Source organism: Aythya ferina, assembly GCF_964211825.1.
Source record: "Aythya ferina genome assembly, chromosome: 6".
Lineage (NCBI taxonomy): Eukaryota > Metazoa > Chordata > Aves > Anseriformes > Anatidae > Aythya > Aythya ferina.
The window spans coordinates 41,962,830-41,977,607 of record NC_140303.1 but is presented as its reverse complement, the minus strand read 5'-3'; the positions used below and the strand labels follow the sequence as shown (position 1 = coordinate 41,977,607).

The 14,778-nt window shown below is 46.9% G+C and overlaps 1 long non-coding RNA gene across 1 annotated transcript; it reads right to left on the bottom strand.

Moving 5' to 3' along the window:
- Positions 1-504: 504 nt before the first annotated feature.
- Positions 505-14,527, bottom strand: LOC311438597. The gene is made up of 19 exons (XR_014694206.1): positions 14,054-14,527; positions 13,730-13,783; positions 12,753-13,629; positions 11,770-11,879; positions 11,599-11,648; positions 11,120-11,213; positions 10,875-11,010; positions 10,029-10,158; positions 9,759-9,841; positions 8,980-9,125; positions 7,633-7,822; positions 7,413-7,514; positions 6,634-6,732; positions 5,850-5,923; positions 5,274-5,419; positions 3,805-4,202; positions 2,913-3,011; positions 2,213-2,489; positions 505-1,723 (listed from the first exon to the last, which is right to left on the bottom strand). It is a non-coding gene; the product is annotated as an uncharacterized lncRNA (long non-coding RNA).
- Positions 14,528-14,778: the final 251 nt, after the last annotated feature.

Sequence of the window (14,778 nt, the reverse complement as noted above, 5' to 3'; positions counted from 1 at the left end):
CTCACAGACTCGCGTCTGTTTCAGCGTAAAGCATCTTTTCCCTCCACCGCTCTAATCCAAATTCAAATTATCCAGATAAAACAATAGCGAGGTAAGAGGGAACTGTCCGAGTTAAAGTCACCATCTTTCTGTAACTAATTTAGCAGACAGCTGTACCACAGAGGAGGAGGTTTAGATGCTAACCAGGTCACAGGCCCTGCTCAGGCACATCACAGTCAAGTGAGTGCCCCCGGAATCACTAAAGAAACTTAAATAAGAATCTACTAGAAGAAAGCTGTCTCCTCTTACCACCGCCTATTTAAGAGATAGTGTAGTACAGGCAGTTCTACACGCATAAAACCACATACACACAGTATACCTGACCCAAGTAAATTCCCTCTTAGAAGTCCACCATTAAGCAAAAGAGGCGTATTGTGGTGACATAGAGCTGCCGTGTAATGATCCTGAAGGGATGAATCGCCCTATGTATTCCAAGGTACTCCTGTGGTTTGTTTGTTTTCCCCCCCCCCCAAGTACGTTCAACGGTACAGATAAGTACGTTCCCGCTAAGAAAAAGAGTTCAGAATTGTTTATAACGAGTTCGTTCCAAGTGTCACTTTCTCACTTAACGTAGTAATAAAGATACGCTGCTGCTTTTGGATTTTATTTCCTTCTTGAATCTCACTGGTGTAATTCCAATGGTCAAACAACCTCTTCCAGAAAGACCAGCCCACTGCTTCACAGGAGAAGGAAAAGATGTCTCACACACGCTGGCTAGTACTAAAAAGAGTAATAGGAAGAGAAGTTCAGGCCATCAATGTAAGTATGTTTCCTTGCCTCTTCTGCTGGCTGGTCAAGTGGAATCCTCAGGACAGCCCCAATACCTTGTGAAGAGCTTGTTAACGCCAGCACAACTTCAACCTGTCTTTTAAAAGAAAGCTGTTAAAGGAGCAGGAGACTGTTTTTAAATGAGAACAACCGAAAATAAAATTATCTGAAGAGCCACTTACTACTGGCATATCACCGTTTATAAAGGAAAATATTAATTACATGCAGGTGCTCCAGTCTTCGTTGCATTTTCTGTGATTCACAACATTACCTTTGAACAAAAGAGTAAGAGGAACGGAAGGGAGGATATTAACTCGGGTAACCAAGGATTTGGTAAGCTGGAACTTGGTGTCTTTAACACTTTAGCCTTGGAGCAAAAATGTACACCCTGTACAGGCTGAGCTGACTGATGAGGCAGGTGCTCCAGGGTACGTGCTACCGGGAGGTAAGTAACAAACACATTCCGCAGCTATTACCAGAAGTGGGGTTTCAGGATATGCAGACTGGTTTCACAAAAAATGTTAGCGGTCTGTTGGTGACAGACAATTTGAGGAATTCAGCGCTGCCCATTACAGACTCCTCAGATCAGCACTTAACGAGAATTAATAAAACGGTTTATTTTTTTATATATATATATATATATATGTATATACACACACACACACACACCTATGTTCAAAAAAATGTATACAGTTAAAATATCAAATTAGTGATCCGGTAACAACACTGTTCAAAACCAATCTCTTTTGTATGAACATTAAAATAAATGCACACTTTTAAAAGCATTTCTTTTTAGTGCTTCCAAAGCACAGCGTGTGCCAAGGCAAGGCCACCTGAAGAATCTCCGTCCTCCTCACGGGATGAAAGAGAACTGAAGTCAGGGACCTGGGAAGCCTCAGGTGCGCTTTCATAATGTCTGCAGATAAAAACAGAAGAGAGTCTGAGGTAGATTGTTTAGTAACCACCAAGTGGTAACAGTCACAGGGCTGTCTTTAGCTTTCATTAACACAACAGCAGTTTCTTTACTCTCGATCTACGCTGAATCTCAAGTTTAAAGGCATGGCTAGCAGTTCTCGGGAACAAGGCCCTCGTCTCTGTGCTGGCAACATGCAATATTACCAGTGCAGGTGTTTCTGGGAGTTTTGTTTGTTTGTTTGTTTATTGGGGGGGGGGGGGGGGGGGGGGACGGGGGACACACACACAACAGATGGGATCTCTCCACAATGCAGACACTGTGTGCATTTGACAGTGCCCCATTTTAGTGCGATCCACTGCCTATTGCACGTAAAACGGCTAATGACAGTATTCAAGTGAGTAAATTCTCACCACCTGCAGGAGGGGCAGCAATGGTTATTTTTTTCAGCCTGTTGAGCAAAGAGCACCCTCCACAGGAAAAAAGCCACACCTTTCATAGCACGTCCTTAAGGTTACAGCCCAGCTTCTGCCGATAGAGGTTCGTAAAGTTAAAGCTCTGCTGCTTCTTCTCGGACTCTGACAGTAAGATCACTTGACCGCCAGGATGGCGAGGGCAACAGCTACGTCCTCTTCCACTCTTCTGCGGCACAGCAAACTCATTCCCGGTCCGTATTCCTCTGGCTGGTACACTATTATCTACCGTTCACCTGATTAACTCTGTTGGGTAGGCTGTTGAACTCTAGCTCCTCTAGCGTTCTCTCTAAGTGCTGTATTAAGACACGATTTTTAAACCTAGGGAAGTAATTTCATTTCTTCTTCCAAAAACAGCAGTTAAATAACTCAGTATTATTTGGCCACGACAAACAGTATTAGCAGAGGCTCTCTGTTTCCAGCATGGAAGAGCTTCCCTCATTTCTGACATCAGAATGGCAAATTTAATTTGATACAGCCATCTTTCCCCAACCCACGCAAATTCTGGGTCTTTCTTCCATAACCACCCGTATCTTTCTATTTCACACTTCAGCTCTAGGTAACGACCATTTACTTCAGAAAATACAACGGCAGTTTGACCGCTGAAACTGTAATAATTTAAGTATGTCAAAACAAAACACTTGTTTTGGAAAAGATTGAGATTTGCTATCATGAACAACGTTAGCGTTTAACTCCGAATCATTCGTATCTATACAAACCTTGCTCCTTCCCTTATAGCAAATTCAATGAAATACTTCTGAGTTTCCATCCGTCCTTGTACGTACCTCCTCAAGAAGAGAGAAGATTTTTTTCACGATCTTAAAGAAGAGATCCAAACGGATATTAGAAACAGATCTTGTAAATGCATTTTCAGTAAATCTCAACAGCCAAAGGAAAAACAACAAAGCCTAGAGTTTCCCATTTCTGCATACAGTAATGCACGTAAGAAAAAAAAGCCAGCATACCAATAATTTGAAGTGATATCGATTAGCTGATATTCAAATGTAACGCTGAATTTTGTTCTCTTAAAAGAGCAGTATCTAGAAACACCTGCCCTTGGAAAATGCAGACTAGGTTTAATCAGCAGAGAAGCCTTGCATCTCCACGAACACGCTGCCATGATCAGCAGTTAATAGAAACAAAGGGATACCGAGCCATGTTTCAACCTAGAGCTGTCATTTTTGAAAGCAGAGGTTTAAGATAACTACTCTTTACAAGATGACCTATCTATGTGGAGCATGAGCACGATTGTCTCGTATAAAGTTTAACAAAAAAAAAAAAAAAAAAGTAGCGCAAAAGAATGAACCGGACACCTTAGATGTGAAACAGCAGTATTTTTTCATTGGTTTCTGTGTTTTCTTCTCTGAACCAACTATGAAAACACGAATGGTGCTGTGACTAAGCCTGCTTAAGAGTGCTGCAGTAAGGACGGTGAGGATATAAAGTTGGACTGTGAATACATGTACTTACTTTCTTGTTCTTCCACTACTTGTACACGACTAATCAAAAATCATTCCAAATCTGAGGTTTTATTTTCAAAATAGATCCTCATTTCAAGAAAAAGTCTTCTGTACCCCTAGCCTATTTTTAATACACTAATAAAGAACTTACTTCTTCCACGTTTGCGAACCTCTTTCACCACTCTGATTTTAATACCAGCATCGCTTCCCTCCAACATTGTAGGTGTTATTTTAAATCAATTTGGCACAGATTCAGAAGTAGACTCCATCACTCGTTTTTGGTCATCTCCAGCCACGCTGTAATTTAGAGGCCCTCGAACAAGTGCATTGGTACCAGGTTTACGATCCAAGCCGTCTTTGCATCATTTAAGCAATTGAACTCATCATGTAGAGAGTCTAAGTCACCAGGTGACATTTCATCCTCTCCCTTAACAGCTGGAACCGAAGAAGCCATTTGCACAGACAAGCCATCAATTTGCTTTTCCAGCAACTGACAGTTTTCTGCTTTCTTCTCTCCATTACCATCTTGGACAGTACTGATACCAGTGTCTGAAAATTAAGAAGGAGCTTAGTAGTGCATATAACTGCAGGATCAAAAAACACAGAAGGACGTTATTCTGCATCCCTTCTTGTTGAAAGTACTGTGGAGAGAGTTACTCAGCACTGTCAGATCACTTCAGTAGTTTTATTCACCCTTTGACGCAACCACAGGAATACCTCCTTTTGGGCTGCTACCGTCTCATATGACTGTCGTGAAGTTATTTGCTGTATTCCCATTTCAGTGACTGAAGTAAACTAAAGTTTCCCCTCCTTCCCCCAGTTCCAGCAAATTTTTCTTTCGACTCTGCTGCAACAGGTGGGTAAATTACTATTTGTGAGAAATTTAAAAATTTTTTTTTTTTTTTTTTACACACTTTCCTTCCCCACTTCTCCCTTCCCCACTATAGAATACACAAATGAGAATTAAAAGCTGAAATGAAATCCTTGCTACCGCCAAACCATCGTGGTGAAAGGTTTCAGCACTTTTTAGAAACAGTTCCAAATTATTGCTCATTCAGGACTTCGTTACCTATAGCAACAGCCTGTTTGTCTAAGCCGCCCAAAGAAATTCAGTCCCAATTAACTCTAAAACTTACGTGTCCTTTTGAATTAACACAGAAAGCACGGAGACCTTTTTTTTTTTTTTTCCTGCACACTATGTCCATTTATGACCACACAAGTTCCTGTACTACAACAACTCCAACATACTTTTATTTGTTGGCATGCCTTTGAGGTTCAGATATGGTGACGGAGATCCAGCAGCACAGGGTGGCCCTTTCCCACCAACATGGTTTGTCACAACAGTGACTGTGGCCGTCGCAATAGCGGCGACATGCTACGCCTTCTCTCTTTAGTGATGCTGGAGTATTGGGCTCTCCAGGACGCTTGATCTTATTCTGAGGCCCAGCAACAAATTTATCTGCTTCATCTATCATCGTACCCTGAAAAGACTTTTTTTTTTTTTTTTAATATAAGTAAAAAACAATTGCTTCGTCAATTCACTACCAGAGTATTTGCCTCCGTGTTACAATTCAGTTACTTTTCAAATAATGATACAGCAGAGAGCAAGACTTCTCCTACCTTCTCATCCTGTTTGAACAGACTGCCAAGTGTATGAAGAAGCCTTTTTGGTTGATCTGGATCAATCTCCCGAAGGGGTGAAGGCATCATTTTCAACTACTCCTGATGATTTCCCCTTTGAGCAACAGGAACGCCGTGAAGGCAGTCTGCAGCAGAACAAGGTATCTAAATTTAGTCTACCTTAAGACTAAGGAAATACAAGCCTTGCATGCTTCCATTTCCAGCGTTAGCATTTAAGATCTAGAAATCACTATTTCCTCCCTCTACAAAACAAAGGAAAAGCTAAAGGCAAATAAAGCCCCTCTTTCCTTTCACCATCACTATAAGAACATCTACTGCATCCTGTTGCACAGGAAAGCTCACCCATGAAACTTAATTTTCAAATTCCAAGCACGCACAACATGTTTTGTGACAGAAGGCAGAAATTTCATTCTTTTCCTTCGGAATCTAGGGAAGGACGACTGACCCAAGAAACGATGCAAAGTCTACTTCCTCTCCCACACCGAGGACAGAAACACTACTTAGGTGAATTTAATAGCTGTACCAGAATATTAATAAATAATTGTGTCCATTTACCTTCATCCTGCCCCACGATATCCCTGTGTGTTTTCAGAAGATTGGTTCTCATTCCGGTTAGCTGATCTAGAAGACTGTGACAAGACATATCATATGCATTTCTGAATGCCCGTGGCTTCAAATCCTAGTTTTATAATAAAACAAGTAACTTTCAGTTAACCCGCGAGTTCTCACGCACCAAGAAATTGCTCTGTGGGCTGTACTACCGTTAACTACTAAACAAAACAAAACAAAAAAATCCAAAACAACTTCAGACATTCTGAACGTATTCTGAAACAACTTTCTTTCCATCTCTCTGGAAAGAGCTTTTCTCCTATCTGTGACAAAGGAAAAAAAAAAAAAAAAAAGTTGTGATCGCGGGAGTCGTTACACAAAGCCACACTCTGTGAATTCACTACTACAGTTAAGATCATTTTTAGTCAAAAATACCTCGGCAGCAATGCTATCACTGCAAACATAGCGTTGCCAAAAAAAAAAAAAAAATTCAACTCAAGATATAGGAGAGGGCGAGCTAAAAGCACAAATAACATGACCGATGGAGGCTGCAACAACCACCTGGTAGATGGTTGTCCACAGCCCTCGGATTGCATGGTCGTCTTTCCTGACAAACGAATACTGGAAGAACAGAAAAGATACACCGTGTGTCCGCAAAAGCCTTCGGGGAGACTACTGAAAGGAAAACCAAACCAAAAAACTAGGAACAGCAAGTGGCGTATACGTCAGTTTTGTTAACAGAGCACCACTAATGTACCAGGAATTTCCACATTCTTCGCCCCTCCTCTACCTTGAAAATGTCACCCAATTCTGTCAGTGTCTTCACCATCAGCATTTATTTATTTATTTCGTTTTTCACGTGGACATCCGAGGAAAACATTTCGAGTCCCTGTCATCGAGGAAGAAGAGGAGAGGGGGGGAAAAAAAAAAAAAAAAAAAGAGATGAGGGGGGAAGAAGCACTGCCATTCCTTTCCTCGGTAACGCGAGCAAAAAGCTCAGGCGCTCAGCAACAACGTGCTTTGAAAGATAAAACACAGAAGAAACTGCACGTTATTTAGTCTCAGCTATAGAGTCACGTGTATTTGTACCTGCTCATTTATTCATCTGCCAGTGTATTTTAGTACAAACGCTACAGAACATAGAAACCGCAAGGTTACTACTACCTTTTGTGACCGACGCGATCTTTGGCAGGAACAGCTATCGAAAAAGAACCAACAAAATCCCCTTCGTCGACAGCCATCCGAACCTTTATCGTCTAACAGCAGTCCTACAAACATCCCCTGGGATGCTCAACTCCTGAAACTTTCTGTTCAACTTGAGGCAGAACAAGCCCTTACCCTGGGCACCTTCACCCAGCTCTCCACTGCTAGCAGAGTAGCACCCTGATATTGTCCAGGACGCGCTGCAGCAGCCTACTCGCTTACGCGTATTTACTGCAGCCTGGTTCGAGACGCGCACAGAGGGACCCACGAAAAATCCACCCTTTCCTTCAGAGAAGTAAATACATACATACATACGGACGACACGGTAAGGAAGAAAAGCTGAACACACAGCATGCGGTCCTTTACCGTGGGGCAGATCCAGCATCAGCACAAGGAGCTTTGGGGCACGTGAGCGATCATCTACACCGGCCATCGCGACAAGCCAAACTCACGCACACAAGCCTCGACCTAAAAACACAGAACACATTAAGTTCCTTTATAGCTTATGGAAGTAACAACCAGCATCTTAGATGCAGTTGGATAGTTGGATTGCATCAGCTTAGGGACTGCCTCCTTCAAAACGCACAGGGGGGTGGGGAAACCAGTCTTGGAAACCTGTTGCCTAACAGGAAGGAGGCTGTTGTCTTCTCCTCCATAGGTGACGTTCTTCCAAGCATCGTCCTGCTCCTGGATTTTACCAGCCGCGACGGGATGGTCCTACCGGCGTGAGTCGGGAACGCTTCCCACGGGGTTTCTGTGACACTGAAGTAAGTTTTCTGCAGGTACAAGTAACGCAGCACGAGACGGCAAGGAAGCTAAGGCACCGTCTGCAGCACAGCACGTGCGCGGTATTGGGCCTGAGGGGACCAGTCAAAGCCTGCAGTAATCGCTGAACAGGTGGGCAAGCAGGGAGCCCTACGGGAAACAAAGCTCACGTTCTGCAAAGCTCTTTTCCCGTCAAGAAGACGGCCTTTTCTATTCAGCGCATTTACTGAACTTTAGGCTACTTCCCATTCGCTTTGGCAAGTTAGCCTTTGCGTAAGCCAAGAGGTTTTAAACTGCCAAGCACCACTGATGGTTCTTGTTCTCCAACAACAGGGAATTTCAATCAGAGCACTCGTTAACAGGAAAGCCTGGCTCTGTTTCACACAAATCACGTACCTAAACCACGGAGACAGGAGTCTGCAGGAAGAACTCTTTAAAAGGTGAACTTAAAGAGAAGGATACTACTCATTTTTCCAGAACTTCTGCAAGGACTGCGGCAAAAAAAGGCTGAACCAGGGACGTCTCTATCATCATCCCCTCTAGAATTCAGCAACTCCATACAGTTATGGGGCAAATACCACAGCTGCAGCGCAAGACAAACAAAGACCTCGAAGGTCACGTTTCTGCCTGCGTACCGAGTTCCGCTGGGAAGACCCCCCACCTCTGGAAAGACCCCCAGCCGCTCAACTCCCAAGCAACGTTGCCACAGCCAGTGCTTACGCAGAGTTTTGCTCTCTCTCGCTGCTCAGTACAGGCCCAAGGCCTCCTTTATTGCACACAGTTCAAGCAAAACTCTTGGGACATAACCAATAGACAGACAGACAGACAGACAGAAATTGCCTCTCACGTCTGTCCTCACTGACCGCAACCAGCGTCCTGGAAAGCCCCGCAAGCACCAGTCTATTCCTAGGACAACTCCGAAAGCTGAGGCGGGACAAAGTTTAGCCTCTCGTACCAAAGACTGAGCAACAGACAGAGCCTGACAGGCCAGTTCATTCTAGGTCTAAGAGGCTACTACGACTCGGCAGGCACTACGTGCCTTCCTTCCCTTTGCGCTTCCCAGCGCCGAGCAGCTCGCGCTTCCGCAAATTCAATGAAGCCTTGGAGCCGGGGCTGCAGGAAGCTTACGAGCACGCCTTGATTCCACCCCGAGGTCGCTGCGACTTACCTGGGCAGTCGGGACGGACGGGCTGCTCTCTCTCCTGAGAACCCTGCGACCGCAGCACGCCAGCTGCGGCTTTCCTCGCTTTACCCGGGGCGCCACCTTCGCTCGGCAACAAACCCCGCAGGGGTCCTAGCGGCGGGGAGCTGCTTCTGCCCCGGTGAACCGCAGCACAAGGAGAGAGCCGGCTGTCAGGACGCAGGGAGAGGAAAGCCTCCGAGGCGCGGCGCGGCGCAGCCCAACGATCAAGCGCAGCGAGGACCCGCGCCCGGCCTCAACACCCCCCGCCCCTCCCGGCCCGACGGTCCGAGGAGGCATCCCCGGAGGCTCTCGCTCGCCTCACCGCCGGCAACCGCGCTCGCCGCCAGCGGCAACCTGCGCCTCCCGGCGCGCACGGCCCGGCCCCGGCCCGGCCCCGGCCCGGCCGCGCAGCCCGGAGCCCACGTGGCCGCCCGGCAGCGCAGAACTACAGCTCCCAGCATGCCTCGGGACGGAGCACTCCAGCCAATCCAGAGGGGCGTCGGCCACGCGCACGCAACGGCACCTCCTCCTGCTGCCCTCTCTGCCCCCCCCCGCCGCCGCAGCCGCACCCCTCTCCCCTGTCCCCTCTCCCCCAGCCCCCCGAAGCCGCCCCAGCTCCTCTCGTGCTCCGAGCATCTCCAGCATTTCAGGAACTGGAACCCTGGAACCGCTGACGTCTGGCACGTGTCAGAAACGTGGCAGGAGACGTACTCTGCTGTCGCAAGGCACTTGCAAAGCCGGCCCGACAGCTGAAGCAGACTCACACAGTCCACCGACCAACTCGGGGCCCCCACTGCTGTCCACTCACCCTCATGCTTCGTTCAAGCTTCCGTGCCTACGCCCTGAGCTACAAGAAACAAAGAGAGAAGGTCACATCCACAATGGATACGCAAACAGCGCGGCACATGCAGAGGACTCAAACACAGAGACCAGAGCCAGACAAATAAAAACAAACAAACAAACAAACTGAAGTCCACAAATGCCACAAGGCCATGAATGCATAGCAGCCCCGGCAGGGGTAATGACAGACATACCCTTTGCAGATGAAAAAGGTGACCCTGCTCAGTCTCTTGGTAATACTGCACCAACGCGGTCAAGCCTCTTCTAGCACGTCATCAAGCTGGTTTTAGTCCTCTGGAGAGTTACACAAGTGGGTTGATTCATCTAGAGATTAAAATACAGATCAAACACAGGAGCGTATCATCCCACCATCCCAAAAAAAAAGTGAGCCAGCAACCTCTGCTAAATATCCCTCTATGAAGTGAATTCCAAGCCCTTAGAATTCCAGAAATCCATAGACTCCAGCCTGCCTAGAGAACCCGGCAACTGACTGGAGGAAAAACAAAGCACTTACCCCCAAAGAGCAGCCCAGGCAGAAGGAGCTCTCTGACGGCATACTTGGGGCTCATATACCTTTTGGTCCCACCCAGCACCCAAACCCAATCACCTGGGAAAGGGGAGGGGCAAAGCACATGAAAGTAGAAAGAGGAGGAGCAGCAGCTGTGGTTTATTTACTTATTTATAAGGCTTAGCTCAACAGCATGCAGAGGGCAGACAGGAGAACTGGGGAGTTTCTAGAAGCAACAATCCCCATGCTTTCGCTGCAGCTTTGAATATTGAAAGGACAACACAACCAAGCAAGTAACTGAAGCTTTTTCAGCTCGAATTAGCTCAAACTTTTATTTACGCAGAAAGAAAAATCTAGGAGCAGAACAGATTATACGCCAACAAAATCAATTCCGTTCCACTCGCAGCAAAAATCACTTACTTCAGCAGGCTATCTGAGAACCAAAAGGCTATGCTGATGGGTCAAAACGCACTACAGGACACTGGGGCCGGGCCCTCCGCTGCACCCACTTAAAACCCATCCCTACACTCACCAAGGTGCAACCCCAACCCGAACACAGACGCAGCATTTCAGCCTCAACACAGTTTCCAGAACTGCTGGAAAGCAAGCTTCATCCTCAGCGAGGCGTGCTCAGGCTGCACAGGAGGGGGCTTCGGGCACCTCTTTGCCTACCGAAGAAGACCGCCATCAGCACCTGCTTTGTTCAGATCCTAAAGGCTAACATCACAGCCCACATTGCCTGGGACACCTGATAAACAGAAGAGAAAGCAGCCATACCGTTTTCAAGCCGTCCCTGCACGTGTCGCTCCTCGATGATCTGCAACCTCTTCTCAAATCCTCAACCGCTTCTGTGGAGAGCCTGCCATGGCACCTGCAAAGCAAGACCCTTCGCAGTCACCTCGTGCTACTTGGCAGTTCTGCTCCAACCCAGCTCACAAACAGCCCGCCCTTCTCGTGCTGCTCTTCAGAGTGCAGCTTGGCCCCTCTGAGCCTGTGCGACACACCTGTGAAACAAAAAGAAAAGCATAGGCTGAAGCAGCATCCAAAGCCACAGCACAGCTGGGACAGTTACTCTCATCTGCTCCCTAACCTCTGCTCCCTCACCTGCCCTCGAGGCAGATGCTTCCATCTGCTCTCTTAGGCCAGCTACAACGCCCCTGAAATATAAACAGGATTTTTACTGTACTTTGTGCAGTTAAGTAACTGCAGTGACAACTGCACCCCTAAAGTACCTGCTACATCTGTTCATCGCTCACCTTGCCAAAAGCAGCTCCGGTCAAGTCCCGCGTTGTACACTGTGTTTCAGCTTTAACAAATGAAAACGGTCACAAGATAATCATTCAGCTGCCAGCATTAGCACCCATCCCTCAACAACACAAAGGGACCCCGTTTACAATATTATCATTTCAAAACAGCAGCCCCCATACCTCAGCACACCTCAGAAGTAGACCAAGCCAGTCACCGAGCTGCCTACGGAGCGCTGAACAGTTCCGGAAGGAGCTCTTTCCTGTGACAGGTTCCTCCAAAGGTTTACACTCTACTGGGGACAGGAGAGAAATAAAAATAAAAGTTTCAAAAACCCCTTATCTGTAAGCTTTCAAGATTCCACAGACCTCCTCCTCAAGCACACCGTTCAAGCACTATGCGAGCAGCTGCTCACAAGCAGCTCAACTCTCCCCCCCACACACACATCTGACAAGCACCACAGAGATGACTGTGCCTGCTGCCCTTCAGTACGTGCGCAGAGGCAGACCAGATGTCTTCGCCAACACAGTCCGGACAATGTATTAGCACACCCATGCACTGCCACGTTAGCTGTCATCACTAACTGCCAGGCAGAACAGCTCCAGACCAAACACATACACACACAGCCACGCCGCAAACACTACAAACCAAACACACAACACAAGGCGCAAGAAAAAGTGACCCCCGGAGGGAAGCCCTATGGCAACAGCAAGTCACAACAGGTGCTCTGCACCAGACCCAAGGAGAGACTCAAATGTCACGACACGCGACCGGAAGACACTGCCAGAACTGGGGTGATGGAGGCCTAAAAAGCCTTCCTTCAAGACAAGAGACCAGAAGGATGGGGACTGAAAACCCCATATGATTCAAAGATTGAAGCCGAAATTCCTTTAAGCGGTATATTCTTTATTGCAGCGCTGGATGCACGGGGGGATCTCTCCACCTATCGTGCATACCCAAAGCAGAAAGCAGTCTTGAATTTATACAATCAATCTATCAATATTCTACCGGCGCCTATACATATTCATTGCCTACCCCCGCCTTCCCTCGCTTCTCATGCTAATTAGCCTTTTGGCACCTTGCGCCTGAGTAGAGCCTCCCAAGAACTGTGGGCAGGGGTCTTTGGGAGGAAGACCCCGAGTCTTCCTCACATTGTACTTTTCACCTTTGGTCAGGAATCCGCTGAGTTGGCATGTTTCTTAATCGCAAGAGCTGGCTGTTGCTAATTCTTCCCTTTGTTGTGTCTTTATAATGAATTCCAACGTCCAGTTTTGAGATTTATAGTCCTTACATTTGTTTCTCTGTCCGTCTGCCGCTTCCTTATCGTGAGTTCCGGTGTCTTGTTTCGAGATATACAGTCCTTGTCTGGGGACTGTCCTTGCCTCCCCAATACCTCCTTAATCACATAAGACGACGCTTAGGAAATCAATTCCCAAGCAAGAGCTCCTGATGCGGCCCAGATGACTTCCACAAGAGCGAGGATGGAAACAGATGCGATCTCAAACCGAATATGATGCACGAGACCTGAAACAGAACTGCACTTCAAGCAGCGACTGCAAGACAAGAAGTGCTCGGATCAGAGCCACGATGACAAAACAAGCACTGAGGCCCTTCAGCACCGCTACCAAGTCGCCTGTCTGGTCTGTCCAGTGTAAAAAGCTAGAAGGATATCAAGACCCGAGAAGCACAGAACAGACGCTGCAGAAGCAACACTACAGGACAGACGAACAGAAGGAAACTGTCCTGCCTGGCGCACGCACTCACGCTACAAAATAATCCCGCTGCTTCTATTAGCCTGGTGACCCAGCCACAAGCAGCCTGAACGTGACCCAGCCTGAACCACCCTCGCAGCGGCACCAAGTATTTTCAGCCAGCTGGCTCCACGCTGCTCTGGCTCCCAGCTCCCATTAGCCACCCCAGATATGCAAATACCAGGTGCCCCCCAACTTAGCTCTCAGGTTGCTGCATGGTAAATTCCCTCCGCCTCAAGAAATACACAGGCACTGGTCGTCATCTTAGTCAATTGCCAGGCTCATCATCAGCTGCAAAAACAGAGTACCAGCATTCACTAGCATGCCGGTCATGATGCCCACCTTCTCCACAACGCTGACTACTGCTGATGCAACATACAACTATGCTCACCTGTTCCTCTCCAAATCCAAGCTCCAACAGTGCAACCAGTATCATCCACACCACCTGGGAAAACAAAGGGATTAAATGATCGTTGCGTTAACAACACATCACCCAATGGTGTGTTTTTTTTGTTGTTGTTGTTTTTGTTATTGTTGTTTTTTGTGTGTGTGTTTCCTGTATTTATTTATTTTTTAGTCTGCTTTAGCTCAACGGCATGCAGAGCGCAGACAAGAAAACTGGGGTGTTTCTAGAAGCAACAATCCCCACGCTTTTGCTGTAGCTTTGAATATTAAAAGGACAATACGACCCAGCAAGTAACTGGAACTTTCTTACCTGGAATTAGCTCAAACTTTTCTTCACATTGAAAGAAAAATCTAGGAGCAGAACAGATTATACACCAACAAAATTGAGTCCATTTCATCCCCAGAAAAAAAATCACATACTCTCATCCCCTCCTGTACCTCAGCCGCTTGCCTACCCCACGTGGCACACGCTTCCATCTGTTCTCTTTACCCACTTATAGCACCTCTAAAAGGCAAACTGGAATTTTACTCTATTGGCTGTAGGAAAATAACTGCAGTGACAACCGCGCCCCAAACTGAGCCAGCAGCCCCTACTAAACATCCCTCTACTAAGTGAATTCCAAGCACTTAAAATCCAGAAATCCATAGACTCCAGCCTGCCTAAACAACCCTGCAACGGACAGAAGGAAAAACAAAGCACTGCCCCCAAAGAGCAGCCCAGGCAGAAGGAGCTCTCTGATGGCATGCCTGGGGCTCATATAGCATTTAGCCCCGCCCAGCACCCAAACCCAATCACCTGGGAAAGGGGAGGGGCAAAGCACACGAAAGTAGGAAGAGAGCAAAAGGAGCAGCTGTGTTTTGTTTTGTTTTTTTCCTTTGTTTTTTAAAATCTGTTTTATCTCAAAAACATTCAGAGAGCAGACAAGAGACCTGTGGTGTTTCTAGAAGCAAAAATCCCCTTTTGCTTTTGCTGCAGCTTTTAATGTTGAACTGATAACGGCACCAAGCAAGTAACTGAAACTTCTTCAACTGGAA